Source organism: Tympanuchus pallidicinctus, unplaced genomic scaffold (assembly GCF_026119805.1).
Source record: "Tympanuchus pallidicinctus isolate F22 unplaced genomic scaffold, pur_lepc_1.0 scaffold3, whole genome shotgun sequence".
Lineage (NCBI taxonomy): Eukaryota > Metazoa > Chordata > Aves > Galliformes > Phasianidae > Tympanuchus > Tympanuchus pallidicinctus.
The window spans coordinates 54812494-54822462 of NW_026294747.1; positions in this window are offsets into that span (position 1 = coordinate 54812494).

The window sequence follows — 9969 nt, forward strand, 5'->3', positions numbered from 1 at the left end:
AGGATTTCAGCAGTTTCCATGCCGATGGGTCAGAAAAGCCATCTTCAATTTAGAACAATAATGCAGGCATTACATGTAGTCAGCATTTTACTTTTTCAGTGAGTGAAAAATGCAGCAGGAGTTCAGTTGTGCTTACGGTGTTGGTATGTACCCATGGCTGTAAGACATTGAGCCCCATTGCAATTAAAAAGGAGCACTATTTTTCAGAGGTTCTGATGAGGTTTTGGAAACCTCAGTGACTATCAAAGATTTCCAACAGTAATGATCCTATGAAAAGACCTCTAAGATCATCTAGTCCAACTATAATTGTGTCTGAAAAAGAAGGGAAGTATTTATCCATCAAACCTTCTGAAAAAGTAGATTTCTGTGTGCAACTTCATAATCAAAGTTCAGATTCAAGGAGGTTTATAAAAAATAACTTAGAAGGAAAAGTGTCTGATGTAGGACACGATGAATATTCAAATCCAGGCTGCAGTTCACTTTAGTAAGTCATGTTTATAATGCTCTTGGTTAGCAGAGTTGACATCTAGGCTATGGAAGAGGGCACATAAGTACGGTGGGTTGAGTTTGGTCACCTGTAGCAGCAGTACGTTGTGCCCATATAATACTTACCTGGTAAAAATTGAGTCCACCATTACACTGCCTTGGTGTGGAGTGGGCTCCCATGCCAGGCACTGAGCTGCCTCTTTCATGCCAGCAGGAAGCTGGGGCCCCTCCAAGGCAGCGTTTGCTTCTCAGTCCTTTTGCTCAGCTCCTTTGATTTCTGCATCTCACCTGAGTGCTGCTTGGTTTAGTTAGAGCCAGAGCATGCCCAAGCCTGAAATGCAGCCAGGACATCCTCCCTGCAACGATGGCACTTGTGTGCACCGGGACCACATCCTACCAGCTCCGTGCCAGTGGGAACAGATGGCACTCAGCACTTGGCAGCATTGAGCCCCAGGTCCCAGGGTTTTTTGGTTATTATTTTATTTTTTTGTCTAACCACCAAAAATCTCAGGGAGCGAGGCATGAGTGAAAACAAGGCGCAATGAGACGCGCTGCGCCATCCCGACTGCTTTGGTACATTTGCAAAAGTAGCAAGTCCTCTTTGTGAGTTCCCCAGCACATAGCACAAACAGTCCAAGCCTGAGGCTGGGGGACTTTTCAAGCTTGTATCCCTGCTGTGGCATATAACGAACAGACAAAAACCCCTTTCTGCAACCTCCGCTGGCTGCGACATTTGTTGGTGTCTGTGGCTCTGATTTACCCCGCTTTGTGCAACACTGGTACTAATGTAACTGTATTGTGGCAGGAGACTGGAGAGGGCAGCGGATCACTCGCTTGAAAACATGACCTTTTAATTTAAACAAAAGACTTGAAAAAATGAAAGTGGTTCTTAAATGCAGTTTAATCAGTCAGGCGAAAGATGTCTAATGAAGCTGCCAGACAGATTTGTAGCCAGACTGTCACTTTACCCATCATGTTTACAGCCTCCAGTGGTGAGATTAGGACAGGGTGAAGGCTCAGTCTATCCAAATTTCCCCGCTCTGCTCCTCTACCATGTCTGTAAGTTTTGACAATTTGACAAATCATTTTGCTGCATTGTCTCTAGAGCCAGGAGAGCCGAGCGTGGCGTTCCCACCCGTGACCGTGGCAGAGCACAGCCTGATGCAGGGATGGGAGACCCAAAAGGATGCTGCGGTGCTGCAAAAACAAGGTAAAGCCTTTCTGCTTTATGTCATTTTATTCCCAAGGGATCTGTGCTAAAGCCATCACCCCTTCCGTAAGAACAGATAAATCATTTCGGAGCAATTTTTACTATCTTCATTCCCTCTGCTGTGTATTGGAGGACTGTTTTTCACCAGGATCTCTATTTCATAGATTCATATTAGTAAATTCATAGAATCACAGAATGGCTTGGGTTGGAAGGGACCTCAAAGATCGGCTAGTTCCAACCCCTACTTCTTACTTAAAGTTGCTGGGATGATGCAATTATGAATCAGGCTAAGCAGTTGTTGCTATATCAGAAGAAAGCTAAGAACAGACTGGCTTTAGTAAGAAATAAGTTATAATCCATCCCCACAGTTAAAATTCACACATATGTGACTATCGAAGCAGCGATCATGCATTGTTCATGCAGATTTACAGTCAGCTCTTGTTTACATTTTGGGATATACAGTAAGTATTTATTTTTGCAGGGAATATTTGCTACCCAACAAGTTTTAGTGGCTGCAGGTTGTAGGAACCAGCCCCTCTGCTTATCCACAGGCTGAACACAGCTCAGACACACGGCATCTGAGCTCCCTGCATCGCCGCAGCACTGAACTTAGGCTCGAATGGGAGAAATTGCCTCTCTTCAAGATGAGAGGGGATTCATTTTCCATGCTAGCTCTTTCCTGGGGGTCTTTGCCAAGAAGAGAAAAACCACTTGCAGTTTTCTGTCTTTTCACCATTTTTATTTTTTTTTTAAAGAACATCAAAGTTATCACTCCTGCTTTCTCACCATAATCCCGCAAATCCTAATGTATGTCTCCCAGTCCTTTCATACTAAAAGCATGAGTGCATGTGTTCTGCAGCATTTTGGAGGTCGCAGACAGTTTCCTCATTTGCATACGCACTGTGGCACTAAAAGAGCCAAACCAGGAAAAGTAGTTCAAACTCAAACATAGGGTTTGTTTTTTTCTCCTTGGGTACTTTAAAGCCGATTATTATTTTTAAAGTTACTTACGTGACGTGATGTCTAATTCTGCTTCGCTGGAACAAGACTGGACAAAAATGACTTTTATAGGGTTGTTGTTTTTCTTTTCCTTCCTCCCTCTTTCCCCTAACACTTTTTTCAAACTTTCATGCTTAGCAAAAAACTCCCCTGTAATTGTCTTGTCATGATTATAGTTTTTCCCATTCACCGCCGCTTTACATGGAAGCCCCGGGAAAAGAATTCTTAAAAATTAAATTTCATGCTTGCATGTGTTTCTGTGATCTGCAGTGTGTATGATCTCCAAGTGGAAAACTTCTCTAAAAATAAATGGATTACCCTTGCTCCGACGCTGTCTGATGTCTGCGGAGCAGATACCGCCGCTCGCCTGTGATCTCCCACCCACCGCAATCAGGGTGACAGGCGTTGAGGCGAGGGCCGGGCCGTGGCGTGGGGCTGGGGGAGCGGGGCTGGCTAGCTGCTGGAGGACAAAGGGTTGGCCTTCCCCACACAGCAATGGAAGGAGCCTCGTCGCGTGGTTCGTGGGCAGGGCCGGCGGCTTTCCGCACCGAACGCCATCTTGGGGATCGTCTGCCACGCAGTCCACAGTGGGGTTGGGTTGAGCGGCTTTGTTTGGCCAGTTCATTGGAGGTGTTGGTGTGGGGAGCAGCCGTGGCACAGCTTAGGCTGGGTAGCACCCCAAGAGCTCGGTAGCAGAGGGCTTCCATGGGGCCTGAGGGCTGGAGCTGCCCCTCAGCCTGCAGGGCAGCCCTTCCTCTGCAACGCCCAGCCCTGTGCTGGGCCTGCAGGTGGTATTGCAGCGCAAGAAATAAGTGCCAATAGTGCCCAAGGGATCCACTTTCAAGATTTTCCTTCTTATCTTGCAACCCCATCTTAGAAGCCTTCTTCCCACATGAGCACACCCTTTTGACCTCACTGGAACAGGAACTGCCGATGCAGTGCAAGGCGTTGTGAACACCGTCCTCTTTCCCAGCTGTCTGGCTGTTTTGTGATAGATTTCCTGCCTCAAAGCTAGAAATGACTTTGTAAGCCCTTGCTCCTGCGATGCCACCCAGCAGCAGCACTGCCAGGCAAGCCACTAGTGCCCGCAGGAAGACGCAGCATGTCCCTCATTGGCATGGCTGCATCAAGTCTTGACCCACATAAGTAACATTCCCTGGAGGGCCACCTTGAAAAGGGATTAGGTAGAAATGGGGAGGAAAATACAGAGCAGCTGATAGCAGTAACACATTCGCGGGAGCAGGAAGGCTGGTCCGGTGACTGAACACCAGACTTGGACTCTGGAGATCAAGGTTTAATCCTCCATTCTTCCACAGATGTTGGCAAGTCACCTAATCTCTCAGTGCCTCAGTTCCCCATCTGTAAAAGGCAGATAATGGTGGTTCTTTTGTCTGCACTGTCTGCTTAGATTTCTAAGTTTTTGAGGGCCAAGGATGCTTCTTCAGGAGAGTGTATACAGCACCTACCTCTGCAAGGGAAATCATACCGGAGCCTTCCATGCTACGTGTGGTATTAATAATAACAATATCAATCCTTTAATCATCAGGGAACTCGTGATCTGTTGCAACAAAATTAATAATTAGTGCATGATCTGAGCTTTAATTGAAGTTGAATAAATACTCCGTAACTTAATGGGCATTTATAGAAAACTTCTCCATGGAGCCTGAGGGTGATCTAATTGTAAAGTGTATCTGTAGATGTCCAGAACAATAAATCCTATCCCATAATGTTTGAGAGCCTTTTTCAAGTTGGGTTGCAAGGCAGAAGTTGTACTGAGGGCATTTCTACCGTCTGCCTCTACTACCTTCTACCATGACCCTTCCCAACCCACCAAGTGTTCAGGAGAAGCCTAACAAACCACACCAGTGGGAACTTCTCCATCACCCACAAAGCCTGGGATGAATTATGTTGTGTCACAGCCCAAACCACCCAGACAGCAGTAACCCACAGTAATTATTTCTAGAACTTTTCCTTTGCTGCCACGCTCTGAGATGCAAGCTTAATATTTGAAGACCTTTCTGTCTTCTTTCCAGGGGGAGAGAATTGGTATCTGTCCTGATTATACTTAGCATGTACTGGAGTCTTCACTGAGGTTAAAAGGAAATTTCAGCAGGTAGGATTATCTCCAACAAGTATTATATCCTGCCAAATTGTGTTTGGATTTTGCTAGACTTATTTACTTGTTCACAACACCCAGGGAAGCAGAGACTTTTTTCCTATAAAGAATTTGACTCTGTTTGAAGACATGGGAGTTGTGTTTTCAAGATGAATCAGACTCAGATTGACTTTGGGATTTGACATATTATTGATTTACTGACTAACCTTGCTGTTCTGCTGGACATGCTGTGGCTTTTGTGAGCGACACTGAGCTATTACAAGGCTGCAGGAATGCTTTCTGGTGGCATGTTTGGTTTAGGACAGTTCAGCTGAGGCTTTTGTGATTAACTACTTTATAGCTACGTTCTGGCTCCTGCCTTGTGTCTGGATCTGTTGGATATGCTGAGCCTCTTCCTGCCTTTCCTCTCTCTCTCTGTCAAATGTCTTATCCTTTCTCTTCCTCTGGCTCTTTCCAAGAGTAAGAACTTCAGTGAAAGACCAGGCCAAGCTTTTTGGGATGTAATGCCTTTGCTTATGCTTCTACAGACTTCAACCTTCATCCAGCACTAACTTTTGCTGTTGCTGTTCTCCTATGCTTCTCTCTCTTATGCATGTCTCTGTTTTCCAGCTCTTCCCATATTGCTGTCCAGTCCTGCATCCCACTTTTATCAATAAGATGCAGGCATGTTAGTGAGCTTCAGGCCTCTTGGTTTGCTTTTCTTTGTCTCAGTGCCTGATGTAGGTCTTTTGTGCTTGTTTTCCATATCTGCAGTAGATGACTATGATTTGTTTGTCTTTTAAGTGGTGATCTAAGTGGAGAAGTGATGGTAAACATTGGCCACAGCTGCATCTTATACCTGCAAATCCTCCTTCATTTGAGGGTAGGGGGCTCTGAGTCTGCTACAGACACAGCGTATTCCTAACAAAGAGGAAAGAGTGGGGTAAGGGGAGCTATCACCTTTCCAATGGGTTATTTGTCACCACAAGGAAGTAAATGCCCGACAGTTCATGTTCAGTGTGCACAGGATAAGCCCCAACTACTCCTGATGAGATGCAGGCTGAAAAATATGAGAAGAAAATTACAGATATTTTTATTTTAAAATTTCACGTGTCAGTTTTCTGTATATAATTACACTGAAGCACGTGAAGAAGGAGGTTGTAGTTTACCAGTTAGCTGCAAATTATGATGAAATTTTAAAAAAAGTCATCTTTGCCCACCAGTTCTTGTTCAAATGCTCTTATTTCTTTCAGCAAAACTGCTGTCGTGACCCCTGCCCACAGTAGGCTGGATTCTTGGCATCCTTGTTGTCCCATGGGGTTCTCATTTTGGCATGCTCCCACTCTCATGCAGTACTATTTTCTTCCCTCTAAATAAAAAGACCTGGGCATTTGTGAAGATGGTAGGTGAGAATAAACCCTGAAAACATTTATACTTTTTTCCAAGAGGAGGAGAATTTCTAATCAGCTGTGATTTATGGTTAATTGCTGCACTGGGCCTTTTAAAACATCGGATGTATTAGATCTAGTCAATATAGGCCGAGTCATTGTGAGAGATGAAAATTCTACCTAGATCTTAAATCTTTCCTGGCAGTGACAAATGCCAAAGCCTTTCTGGCAAAAAATATACAATTGTTTTGTAAAAGCTCACTTTATAAATACCTTTTGCTGGAATGATGATGCTTTGTATGAAACACATTGCAGAAAAGTGACAGCGAGGATGGGAAATGCTGACCTAGTTTTACCCAGAACAAAAACAGGATTTATTTTTTTATACAATTTTTCTCTTTTCTTTTTTCCCTTGGAAGAAAAGAGAGTTCTGTAAATGGTAGTGCTTAGGAACTGCAGGAGCTGGAGGATGGGAGGAAAGAGAAACACCTTTATGGTCAAAAGCTTAATAATTCTTCTACGGCTATTGGGCAAGCTGGTGGGGCCAACTCTGAAGGATCAAGTCTCAGTACTTTTAATTGTTTTAATAGTCTTCAGCCCTACAAAGCACTTTCAGCTTCTGCTCTAAATTACAGGCAGGCCCTGGTTTTTAGAAAAGAAAGATTAGAAGAATATTAATTGAGACATCTTTAACTAAGGTGGGGTTGTAGGCCTAGGCTCTGGTTTGAGTCCAGAAGGTGTTTATCTCCAATCTTAGTTTTAATTATCTCCATATCTTAGTTTGGATATCAGGAACCCTTTACAGAAAGGGTTGTTAACCACTGGAATAGGCTCCATAAATGTGTTTAAAAACCATTTGGATGTGGTGCTCAGGGACATGATTTAGCAGAGGGTTGTTAGTTAGGGTAGTATGGTTAGGTTGTGGTTGGACTTGATGATCTTGAAGGTCTTTTCCAAGCTGAGCAATTCTATGACGCTGCATGCACTTCTATGTACATCCTAGACTGTTCTTACACCAGAGCACAAGCTTTGGTGTTTTGCTGGATGGGAACCCTGGGTACCATCCTAGGGACCTTTGTACTCCTTTTGCTGAATATCAAGTGGGTTCTCTCAGATTCCCAACTTGAAAACATTGTCATCATTTTGTTTTTTTCATGAGAAATAGTAGCTTTCTCTAGGCAGGTGGCTCAGTAAGTGCAAGAAATCATGTTTCTTGTAAGGGATAAAGCAAGTTCATGGAGCAAAACTCCAGCAGGGCTATGACCCACCGAAGTAAAACTGACATACCAGGAGAAACACAGCTGTGTGCTTGCTTTCCTTTTTCTATTAGGTTTCTGCTACTTTGCAAGTGAGCACGGTGATGTTGAGCTAGATGGGACTTCAGCCTGACCCATTCATTTCATTTGTCCTTTATTTTAAAGAGACCTCCGTGCTCTCCAAGGCACAAGTGGTGCCTTAGCTGGTCTGGTTCAAGTCCCCTCACTACAGCTTCTGGTTTGCCATCAGCTCCAAGAAACTCTCATCTGCAAGTAATGCTTTGTGTGATGAAGAGGGCAGGATCTGAGGCAGCCCCTGCACTGGCAGTTTTGGATAGCGGGTATGTACAACCTATACACACAAGGGGATTTGATAAAGCTCCAGTGGTGTCAAGGAGAGAGGGAGTTAGCTTGAGAGGATAACCAGGCAGAAGCCACCCTTCCAGGAAAATTCATAAATGACAGAAATTGAAGATCAACCAAAACTTTCCTACTTAAATTTGATAAAGACGTATTTAGAATTATCGTATGCAGTGCAGGAAAAGCCTAATATCAGCTAACTTCTCGTTTTTTAAAAAAACATTTAGAGTCTTATAAGTATTCGGGTTTTATCATATTTGCATTCTTTCTTGTGATTTTTTGATACTTCAACCAGACATATCTTCCAGAGCATTCCAGGTCATTAACATTCACTCTCTCTCCTTTTTAATCTCTCGCCTAGTTGTCAGCCTCAAGTGTGAGTTCCTCCCTGGAATGCCGTTCCTTTATTGCTTATTGTCAAAAATGTTTTCGCTTGGAATTTTCCCCGGCTGGTGACATAGTAGGCTATCGCTGTGGGTCAAAGTTTGCATATCAAGCCATCAGTTTTCATCATTGTGTTTGTCATGAGCGAAGGACGTTTTTATTAGGTGAAACAATAACAGAGTAAAATGCACTGAAATTCAGCCTGCTTGTGGCAAGCTGTAAACGAGTCCATCTTCTGGTAGGAGAGAATTGTTTGAAGCACCTTAAAAGTTAGATAATATTAGATATATTTTATGCCACTTTTTAATTTTTTTCTGTTCTTGGATTATCTTGCACATTTCAAGACAGGGTTTTTAGTAATGTAAAAGATGTTCATATTCTGCTAATTCTTGTTTGTTAGTTCTTGAGATCTGAAACTGTGGCTCTCTTGCCATTGAGATCTGTACAAACATAGTAAAAAAATTATCAGAACAAGACAGCTTATAATAATAATTATTATATTATTATTATATATTATATATACTATTACAATTATTACTAGACAAAAAGTTCCTCAGTTTTTCATGATAAGATATTTTTGGTCATCTTGTTTAGTTTCCTCAAAAATACGCCGAGCTTTTTAGAAAACTGAATCCTTTGTGCTCTCGATTCTCCATTACCAGAAGGCCTGGGATGGGCTCTGTCATTTGGAGACATTTTTTAGATTAAATGTTACAGAGTTCTTAAGCAGTCAGTGCAAACAACTGGCTTTTACTCAGCAAAAACTGGATTTCATTTTATAAGGAAACCATAAATCCAACCTTCAACCCATTGCATGGTATTAAGTTCACACAAATGTTACCTTTTCCTTCACACATTCAAGGGCTTTAAGGGCAAATTTTCAAGCCATTTCAGGTGGTGAAGTTAGTCCTTCAAGACACAGTACACCAGATGGGGGCTCACAAGGGCAGATCAGAGGGGGACAATCCCCTCCTTAAGGCCCCACTGGCACCTCTTTGTTGACACAGCCCAGGATGCAGTTGGTCTTCCAGGCTGCAAAAACACACTGCTGGCATAGGTTCAGTTTCTCATCCACCAGAACCCTCAGTCCTTCTTGACAGGGCTGCTATCTGTACACACAGCTGGGATTGTCCTGACCCAAGCATAGCACTTTGCACTTAACTCTGTTGAACCTCATTAGGTTCATGTGCACCTACTTCTCAAGCCTGTCCAAGTCCATCTGGATGGCATCCATTCCTTCTGGTTCATCTGGATTGCATCCCTTCCTTCTGGTCTATCAACTATACCACTCAGCTTGGTGTCATCAGCAAACTTTCTAAGGCTGCACTCAGTCCCGTAGTCTGTGTTCTTGATAAAGATATTGGACCTCTGGGGGACACCACTCATAATCAGCCTCCACCTGGACATAGAGTCATTGATCACAGTGAGATCTTGTGCTCAGCCACCTCAAGGTCACTGCCTTTTTAATTTCTTTACATGCCAAAAGAGGAGAATGGCAGAAGATGGAGGGGAAAAAGGGCTGTTTTCTAAGCCATACAATGGTATTCAGGGGTGCTGGACACCCTTCGGAAGGTACCAAGATGCTGAGAAGCTCTGATGTGATCGGTCATGTTGCTGATTTGATATGTTGGTACTCTTCACAGTGAAATCAAAAAGGGGACACATCTGAAAAAGTAGATAGTCTAATGAGTAAGACATTTTGTAAATAAGACCAATTAAAAATCAAAAACAGTACACATCTGAAAAGGCAGATAATATGGTAAGACATTTGGTAAATAAGAGCAAATAATG